The sequence below is a fragment of the Echinops telfairi genome, unplaced genomic scaffold (assembly GCF_000313985.2).
Source record: "Echinops telfairi isolate 266 unplaced genomic scaffold, ASM31398v2 ScPeMD7_3509;HRSCAF=4178, whole genome shotgun sequence".
Classification (NCBI taxonomy): Eukaryota; Metazoa; Chordata; class Mammalia; order Afrosoricida; family Tenrecidae; genus Echinops; species Echinops telfairi.
In genome coordinates this window covers 5,511,239-5,521,960 of record NW_022107407.1, presented here as the reverse complement: position 1 = coordinate 5,521,960, position 10,722 = coordinate 5,511,239, and positions in this window count along the sequence as shown.

The window sequence follows — 10,722 nt, the reverse complement described above, 5'->3', positions numbered from 1 at the left end:
TAAACTGATGTGACATCAAGTTGATTCTGACTAAATATTGACTCGATAGGACAGTTCTGTCCCACATAGTTTCCAAGGCTGAAAATATTTATGAATGCAGACTACCACATCTTTCTCCCAGAGTGGCTGATAGGTTCATTGGTTAACAGCCAAATACTTTAACAACTATGATACTAGTGCTTTTTTATGATATCTAGTTTTTTAAATCACTGCCATTGAACCAATTCCAATTCATAATACTCCTATAAGACAAAGTAGAACTGCTCCTAGGGTTTACAAGTCTTCACAGGAGCAGACAGAGCCCCAACGATGCACTGGGGGTCCTGCTGGGTTCAAATCACCACCACTGTGATTAGCAGACTAACACTTAACCTACTATTGTGGTGAAGTGAAATTTCTCAATATGACACTTCTACCCAAGTCTCTGTGAATTCCACTAAATGATTAGATTAATATGTTATGTGTAACACTAAAATAGAGATGTGTCAGTTTTTGTTGCCACTCCCTTGCCTCACAGAATAAGCTATCTTTGAAGATGGAGCAGGAGAGAGAAACTCTTGAGGACTTTGGAATAGAATGTTCAAGATCTCTGTGTGAAGTGATGGAGACTACCAATACCAGATGCCTCATGGCACGGAGACTCAAAGAAGCAGCACTGAGACTATGAACAACCTACTCATCTGGTCTGAGACTATGGAACTGTGGAATAGCGTGACAAGAGAGTTGTATTCCTGGCCCATGGAGGCAAAATCCTAAGGACCAAGTGTCTGAGAGACAAAGAGTTGGAGAGAGACTTGGCTACCATATGCTGAGAACCAGAGATAACGATTTGGCTACTGGGTAAGGGAACAAATAATTGTATCCTTACGTTTGCTGATCCTGAGTTTTGATAACCTATTAACTTCCCTAATAACCTCCCTTGTCTGTATTATCTGTGAGTTCCATGTGCTTAGTATAAGAATAGGCAAAGAAGAATTGACCATGGAGGTTGACCTCAGCCTCATGGCAATAGTGGCGATAGGAAAGCCAAAGAGAATAAGGAAGGCATTGCCATTTATTGTAAATATACTAAGTGAAAATACTTTTATGCAAAAAAGTTGAATTGATTAGCATATATTCATAATTATTTCTTGGTATCATATAAAGATACTCTATTTCAGCAATAAAAGAAACAGTGAACCAAGATCTCAGGACAAAATGAGTCCCATAACTTATACTACTTAGAAATCGATTCTGACAATCTGAAAATTCTTGGAAACTGCCACTTAAAGAAACAGACAAATTTCCTCAAGACACATAAGAAGGAGACCCTCTAGGCACCTGAATGCTACTATGTCCCTTCCGACTGCTGACTTACCACAAAAAATTAGGCAGTCTTGACTTAGTTTCTCCCTACTCTGTTATGATTTTGAAAATGTAAACGTTTTAATGAAATGTGAAAATTCCTAAAGTTAGAAATCTCAAAAAGAAGAACATGCACAGCATATTCAAATTTTTAAAATTGAAGAAAAAAGTTCAAGTGTCAATTTGAAATGTCCAAGGCTTGTATGGGCAAAATATTGAACAATGCAGCAAGCATAAAAAAAGATGGAAGGACTACACAGTCACTTTACCTAAATGAATCACTACAAGAGGTGGCATGGGATCAAGAACCAATGGTATTAGAGGAAGACACCCAAGCTGCACATAAGGTATTACATAAAATAGGGTTCCAAGAATTGATAGTATACCAAATGAAATGTTTCAGCAAACTGATGTAGCATACACTGAAAACACTCACTAATCCATGCAAAAAATTTTAGAAGACATCTATCCAATCAACTGGAAGTGATCCATATTTGTGTCCATTCTAAGGAAAAATAACCAAATTGAAAGTGCAAATTGTCATTAATATCACATGGAATTAAAATTTTGCTAAATATAATTTTAAAAGAGTTGCATCTGTCTTTCAACAGAGACTTTCCAGAAATTTAAGTTGTATTGAGAAGAGGACATACGAGGGAGAAATATACCTTTCTCTGTGTTGCCATCATTGGTGTATAGGTATCCAATTGATTTCTGCTTGTTAATCTTGTATCCTGCTATTCTACTAAACTCTCCTATTGTTTCCAGAAATCCTGTTGTGGACCCCTTAGGATGCTCAAAATATAAAATAATGTCATCTGCAAATAGTGAACGTTTCATTTCTTCTTTGCCCAATCATACACCTTTGATATATTGCTGTTTTCCTATGGTACTAGTTAGGACTTCCAGCACAATGTTGAATAAAAGTGGGAATAAGGGACACCCTTATCAGGTCCCCTTATTGAAAGGAAATGTTTTCACTTTATGTCTATTGAGTGTTATGTTAGCTATTGGTTTTTAGTATACGGCTGTTATTTTATTGAGGGGTTTCCCTCCTAATCCTATCTTCTTGAGAGTCTTTATTAAGAATGGATGTTGGATATTATCAAATGTTTTTCTGCAACAATTGATATGATCACATGGTTCTTGTCCTTTTTCTTTTTGATGTAGTGGATTACATTAACTGTTTTTCTAATGTTGAATCATCCCTGCATCCCTGGTATGAATCCCATTTTGTAATGTTGCTTTTTTATATGTGTGTGTGTGTGTGTGTGTGTGTGTGTTTGGTTTTTATTGGTCAGGATTTTGTTGTAGATTTTTGCATCTATGTTCATGAGATATATTAATCTGTAATTTTCTATCCTTGGGGGGACTTTGTCTGGTTTGGATATCAGGATTATGTTGGCTTCATAGAATGATTTTGGTAGTTTTCTATCCTTTTCTATATTCTGGAAGAGTTTGTGTAGGATTGGTGACAACTCTTCTCTGAATGTTTGGTAAAATTCTCCTGTAAAGCAATCTGGACCAGACCTATTTTTAGTTGGTAGTTTCTTGATGACCTTTTCTAATTCTTGACTTGTTTGCAGTCTATTCAAGTTCTTAATGTCCATTTGTGTTAATTTGGGGAGAGAGTGATTTTCCAGGTATTTTTCCATATCCTCCAAATTATTGAATTTGTTGGAATACATTTTTTGTAGTACTGTGTAATTAATCTTTTTATTTCATTGAGGTGCTGAGTTAAAGTGTTGACCATACCTCTTTCCTTTTTGTTTCATGTGTGCATTTAGTGCACTAAAGTGACTTCTGAGAATTGTTGTTGCTGAGTTCCATAGGTTTGGGTATGTTATATTATTGTATGCTTGGTTTATAGGAACTTCTTAATTTCCTCACTAATTTGAGCTAATACACATTGGTTTTTGAGAAATGTGTTATTAAGTTTCCATTTGTCTTTGTTTTCTTTTTTCGTTCTATTTTTAATTTTCACCTTCTTGGCCCTGTGGTTAGAGAAGGTGGTCTGAATTACCTCTATTTGTTTGAATTCTCTCATTTGTCTTCTTCCCCAGCATGTTGATTATTTTTCAGTATGAGCCATGGGCATTGGAGAAGAATGTTTTTTGTTTTTATGTTGGATGGAAAACTCAGAAAATGTCCACTAGTTCAAATTAGTTTATTGTCTTGTCCATATATTCCGTTTCCTTATTGAGTTTCTTACCTGTTCATATATCTTTCTTTGAGTGTGATGTATTCAAATCAAATGCTATAATGCTTGATCTGCTGATTTCTCCTTTCATCTCTTGTAGAATTTGGTTGATGAATTTTGAGTGTCTTTTTTTGGCCCATATATATTTTTTATGTTTATGGATTCTTGGTCTACTGATCCCTTGAACATTATGGAATGCCCTTTCTTATCTCTTATTATGTCATGTAACTTGATGTCTATTTTGTGAGAGATTAATTTTGATACCTCTATTTTTTTAATGCCATTTGCTTGGTTTATTTTTCGCCGTCCTTTGACTCAGTCTATTTTTGTCTGTGAGTTGGATATTTGTTTCATGAAGGCAGCAGATTGATTTTGTTGTTTAATGAAGCCCGCTACTCTTTGTCTTTTAATAGTTATGTTTAAACCATAAACATTCAGTTTAATTAAATCTAGATGTAGATTACTTTCTGTCATCTCATATTTTTTGTGTTTGGCATTTCCTTTCATACCCTTTTATGGAATGGTGTGTGTGGAAGAGGCGTTTATTATTGTCTTAATTTCTTCATCTGCAATGTTTTGGGTACTGTTTTAAGTGTGCTGATTTCTGGATGATGTTACATCCTGTGATGGTCTCATGTTTGTGTGCTGCACTTGGTTTTCTGCCCATGAAGAACTGGAAAGTATTTTTGAAATGCTGCCTTCATATTTATGAATTTTCTAAATGTTTCCTTGATTCAGAAACTTTTAATTTCTCCTTCAAATTTGATAGAGAGCTTTGCTGGATTAAGGATCCTTGCATTGCAGTTGTTGTCTTTCAACTTTTGGAATACATTTCTCCAGTTTCTTGTTTCCTGTATGATCTCTGCGGAAAGTCTGAACTTACTTTTATCTGTTTACCTTTATATGTAACTCCTTGTTCTCTCCACCTGCTCTCACGATTCTTTCCTTTTCCTTGAAATTAGATAATTTTACTACTAGATGTCTTGAAGTGGTTTGGGGAAGTTTAACCTAATTAGTGTTCTCTTTGCTTCCTAAATGATTATCATCTCCTCCTTTGTGATATTGGTGACATTTTCTTCCAAGAATTCCCTTAATATTTTAAGGATAGGTTTGCTTATTTCCTCCTGCTCAGCCACCCTAATATTTCAAAAATTATTTCGCTTTGTGGAATCCCACATCGTTCTCAACTTTCTTCAAATTCTTTTGCTGTTTAGTTTGATTGCTTCTCTGGTTTGCTGAATTCTGCTTGGTTATCTTCAAGATCACTGATTCAGTTTTCCATTCTATTGGTGAGATCATTCACCATTTTCTTCAATTGTATTACATCATTCCTTAACTCCTAGATTTCCCTGTTATGATGATTCTGCTATTTCTTTCATAGGTTTTCAGGCTTGATCCCTAATCACTTGTATAGCTCTAAATAGCATTCTTATGCAGTCTTTCTCTGGAGGTTAAGGGGCTCCTTCTTCTGCGTTAACTGTTGGGTTTGGGTCACCTTCATAATTGGCTTTTGTTTCTCTAGATTTTTTAATGGTAGCTGCTGTTATTGGGTGTTGTCTGTGTCTCATCTCAATTTGAGCTGAAGGAGGTACAAAGTCTTCAGGCGTGTTTGGGTGAGGAGGAGCTGGATCTTTAGGTTAGGGGAGGATCACAAAGGTGTTTGAAAATATATTGGGTGTAGATGAGGAGCAAGTGTTGGTGAGTATAAGGATTAGGGTATTGGTGCCTAGGAGTAGGTTTTGAGTAGTGGTATTAATCATATGAATCCTTCCCATTAAGTACAGTTATTTTTAATGAGTTGGAGAAGAAATTTAAGAGAGATGTGATTTTACTTGGTAAGATAAAGGAGACTTTGTGTTACTGAGGTGGAAGGAACAGATTCCAGAGGTTATGGCGCTTGGGGTACGTGAAGCATATATTCAATCTACCAGAGTGTCTTCTTTACCTTGTATATTGTGTAGGGCAATTACTGTCCTTCTATTATTGTGCTTACGACAGTGGATTTTAGCACAAATCAGAACTAGCTACTCCTTACATATGGTCCTAGAGTGGATATGGGCTAATGTAGTGGATGCCCCAGGGAAGGGCGAGTATCCAATCAGAGGGATCTCTGACTCAACCCTGGTTCAGCAACCTATCTATCTAGCAGCATAAAAGCTGCCAAGAAAGCTGGAAGTGGTGGGTTCCATTTCTGCTGGCAGAATTAGAAGTTTTGTGTTTCATTTCTGTGGCAGTTACATAGTCTGGTGTGAACATGAGAATATTAAAAGTGAAGGAGTGGAGTCTAGCCTGCCAATTAGGTCACAGCTTGGTGACCTCATTTGGAGGCCAGACACACTTTCTCTGCTTCGTCTTCCTGCTGACAAGATACATGTAGATATGCTGATGGAACCAGAGCTCTGGAGCAAGAAGAACCATGTGAAGACCCATGCCAGTGCTGAGATGCTTCCACCATGGCTGGATCTACAAGATTTTCCACCTACTGTTCCATGATCTTCCTGCATTCAGCATCAATCCATGTATTGCATGAGTCTGAAAAGGAATTTACAGACTAGTATCGAACACATGGGCTATTATTGTACTTATGAACTTGATCTGGACTGGGCTGGGATATTTGCTGTTTCTTATTTTTAGGATTTAGGTTTTTAAAATCATTTTGGGGGGCTTGTACAGTTCTTATCACAATCTATACATCCATCAATTATGTCAAGCACATTTGTACATATGTTGCCATCATCATTTTCAAAACATTTTCTTTCTACTTGAGCTCTTGGTATCAGCCCATTTCCCTCTTTCCCCCACACTCCCTCATGAACCCTTGATAGTTTATACTTTTTTTTTTCATGTCTTACAATGACCGATGTCTCCCTTCACCCATGTTTCACCCACTCTCCATCCCCCTGGGAGGGGTTATATGTAGATCATTGTGATCAGTTACCCATTTATCCCCCTACCTTTACCTTACCCTCCTGGTATTGCTACTCTCATTATTGGTCCTGAGGGGTTTATCTATCCTGCATCCCCTGTGTTTCCAGCTCCTATCTGTATCAGTTCACATGCTCTGGTGTAGCCAGATTTGTAAGGTAGAATTGGGGTCATGATAGTTAGAGAAGGGAGTATTCAAGAACTAGAGGAAAGTTATGTGTTTCAATGGTTCTATACTGTACCCTGACTAGCTCGTCTCTTCCTTTTGACCCTTCTGTAAGGATGTTTTCTTAATATACAATTACCCTTTATATCAAGCTCTTTCTTATACACATATGATTGTCTATGAATTTGTTTTTTAGTCTACTTTGACTAGCACACTTTCTCAAAAGAAAATATGAACAAATTTAACAACCTCCTGGAGACTTCTACACTACAGGTTCCAGCCTCCCCGTTTTATCACCAGTGCTTTGTCCCTCTCCAAGTATCCAGGACTTCATATCTGTAGAGCCCAGTCATACCCCTGTCCCAAGTGAAGGGACCTTGACGTTGGCTTATCCCTTGGATTATCTCAAATAGGAACTCTACGCCAAATGATACCATATGTTCCAGCACCCAGGGCCTCCAGCAGTCTGTGAAGTTGTCCATAAAATCCCCAGAGGGATAGGGGCTCCTGGATCCCCTCCCAATGCTGATGAGGCACCAAATAGGGGTGATGGGAGAGGGAAGAGGCAGGGAGTTTTCATCCCACTGACAAGGGGTGTAAGTCAAGGGCAGGTGCTGTGAGAAAGCAGTGTGCATTTGATGAGCACAGTTGCACTCTCTGTGGGAAATCTGACAAGAGAACCCTGGAGTGCTGTGAAACACAGTTTCACATCCCTGACTCCCAACTAGGCCTTTTCACCTGTAAATCTGGCGATCACACAGAGAGCTCTTCATGCAGGCGATCCTATATCAGTGCTGTCTCCCAGGAGTCCCCATATTGTCATTTTTGACAATCACTTTGATGTTCTTTGGTGGAATTGATATTGTGTTGTAAAATATATCTTATTTTCATTTCACAGAGAAAAGAACTTCTTGCCTTTTTTTCATTCCTTTCATGTCTTTTTGCAAAAACATTTTATTGGGAGCTAATACAGGTATAATATCATTCCATAGTTCAATCACATCAAGCAGTATTGCACAATCGCTATTACAATCAGTTTCAAACATTCTCTTCCTTCTTTAATTCCTTTATATCAGTTCCCTCCTCCACTCCTTCCCCACTGTACCACTTCACCCCCAGAAACATTATTCTACTTTTTTTTTATGGGTTCATCAACCCTGGGTTTCATATACCAGAGAACAACAATAACAACAAAAAGCATATAACAAAATTCAAGGGGGCTATTCACAATGACAAAATGCACCATACAAAAAAGAAGTAAGGGGGAGGGGGCTATCCAGAACAGGCCCAAAGTTTATTAGAGGGGGAATTAAGTGACAATTTTTTAACTGTTCAAGTCAGGTTTATCATTTTGATCACCTATAGTCATCACTCAAATACCCTCTGGTTACAAGTTTATTTTCACTCCTCCATTATTGGCAGACAGAGCTCATCAGAAGATTATTTCCTGGGTAGAGCTCACTATTATACCTTGGGTTTCCAATGTCATACATAGCCTTCTCCAACCAGAATTTTATAATTTAGGCTCTGACACTATTTCCCCCTTTGCTTTTAGATTATATGATTTACAATTCTTAGGTCATAGAGGTTGGTGTGCTTCTTTCATGTGGACTTAGATAAAAACTCACTTAGATGGCTGCTTGTTTGGAAATTGGTCTTTAGAACCCCAGATGCTATTCTGTCTGATAACCAGCCACCAGAAAGATTCTTTCTCAAGTTTGAAATATCTGGATTTGCAGAGACTTGGTAGACATTACTTAAAGCTAATATCTAAATAGCTGGACTCTATAGACATCTAATAGTCTTATACCTGATCCCTTCGACACCTCGTGATTACATAGGCGGGTGAGCTTCTTCTATGTGGGCTTTGTTGCTTCTGAGCTTGATGACCGCTTGTTTACCTTCAAGCCTTTAAGACCCCAGATGCTATATTTTTGATAGCATGGCACCATCAGCTTTCTTCGCCACATTTGCTTATGCACCCATTTGTCTTCAGTGATCCCTTCGACACCTCGTGATAACACAGGCTGATATCTTCTTCCATGTGGGCTTTGTTGCTTCTGAGTTAGATGGCCACTTGTTTACCTTCAAGCTTTTAAGAAGCCAGATGATATATCTTTTGATAGCTGGGCACCATCAGCTGTCTTCACCACATTTGCTTATTCACCAACTTTGTCTTCAGCGTTGTGTCAGTAAGGTGAGCATCATAGACTGCCAATTTAATAGAAGAAAGTACTCTTTCATTGAGGGAGTACTTGAGCGGAGGCCCAATGTCCTCCTGCTACCTTAATATTAAACCTATAAATAAGGTATCATGAGAACAAAAAAATCTTACCATAGTGGGGGGAGTGCGGAGTAGAGGCCCAAAGCCCATTTGTAGGCCACTAGATATCCCCTTGCAGAGGGGTCTCAGGGATGAGATAAGCCAGTCAGGGTACGATGTAGCAACAATGAAAAATACAACTTTCCTCTGGTTCCTAAATGCTTCCTCCACGGCCCCACTATCATGATCTGACTTCTACCTTGCAAATCTGGCTAGACCAGAGGAAGTACACCGGTACAGATAGTAAATGGAAACACAGGGAATCCAGGGCAGATGATCCCCTCAGGACCAGTGCTGTGAGTGGCGATACTGGGAGGGTAGAGGGAGAATGCGTTGGAAAGAGAGAACCAATTACCAGGAACTATATGTGACCTCCTCCCTGGGGGATGGACAACAGAAAAGTGGGTGAAGGGAGATATCGGACAGCGCAAGATATGACAAAATAATAATTTATAAATTATCAAGGGTGCATGAGGGAGGGGGGAGCACGGAAGGAGGGTAAAAATGAGGACCTAATGCCAGGGGCTTAAGTGGAGAGGAAATATTTTGAGAATGATGAGGCAATGAATGTACAAATGTGGTTTACACAATTGATGTATGTATGGGTTGCGATAAGAGTTGTATGAGCCCCTAATAAAGTGATTTTTTTCTTTTCCATTTTATTTTATTTTATTTATTAATTTTTTAAAAATCATTTGACAACATCCAACACCAATTCATGTTTAAGACACTTGAGAACATAGGAATGGAAGGAAAGTTCTTCAAGACAATACAAGGTATATATGAAAAACCAACAGCCAACGTGGTAGTCAATGGAGAAAAGACTAACACAATCCCACTGAAAAAATGGACCAGACAAGGATGTCCCTTGCCCCCACTCTGAGACATCAAAGGTATTCGCCTGGGGAAGGAAGAGGTGAAACTATCGTTATTTGCAGATGATATGATTTTTATATGGAAAATCCCAAAAGTTCCACAAGTGAAGTACTGGAAGCAATAGAGGAGTTTGGCAGTGTGGCAGGATACAAGATCAACAAACAGAAGTCCATCAGACTGCTATATGCATCGGATAAGACACAGAAGAGGAGATCAAAAAGGTGGTACCCTTCACAATAGCCAAATTCAAATAGATATATCTAGGGATATACCTGACTAAAAGAACAAAAGATCTATATGGGGAAAACTACAGGACACTACTACAAGAAATGAAGGGAGACCTCAACAAATGGAAGAATATCCCATGCTCATGGATTGGAAGACTCAATATAGTCAAGATGGCAGTTCTGCCAAAGGCACTATATAAGTTTAATGCCATCCCGAAACAATTGCCCTCATCTTTCTTCAAAGAAATGGAAAAACTGATTAGGAAAGAAGCCCAGAATTAGCAGAGAACTCCTCAAGAAGAACACAGTGGGAGGGCTAGTTTTACCTGACTTTAGCATATACTATACAGCCACAGATGTCAAAACCGCATGGTATTGGTACAATGACAGATACTCAGACCAATGGAAAAGAACTGAAGACCCAGAAATAAAATCATCAGCAAACAGATAACTGATCTTTGATAAGGGCCCCTAAAATATCAAATGGGAAGGTGATGCCCTTTTTAACAAGTGGTGCTGGAAAATATGGATATCTACCTGCAGAAAAATGAAGCAAGACCCTTATCTTACTCCATACACAAGAATAAATTCAAGGTGGATCACAGGCCTTGAATTTAAACTCCAAATGATTAGGGCCATCAATGAGGGAATTGGGACCAAC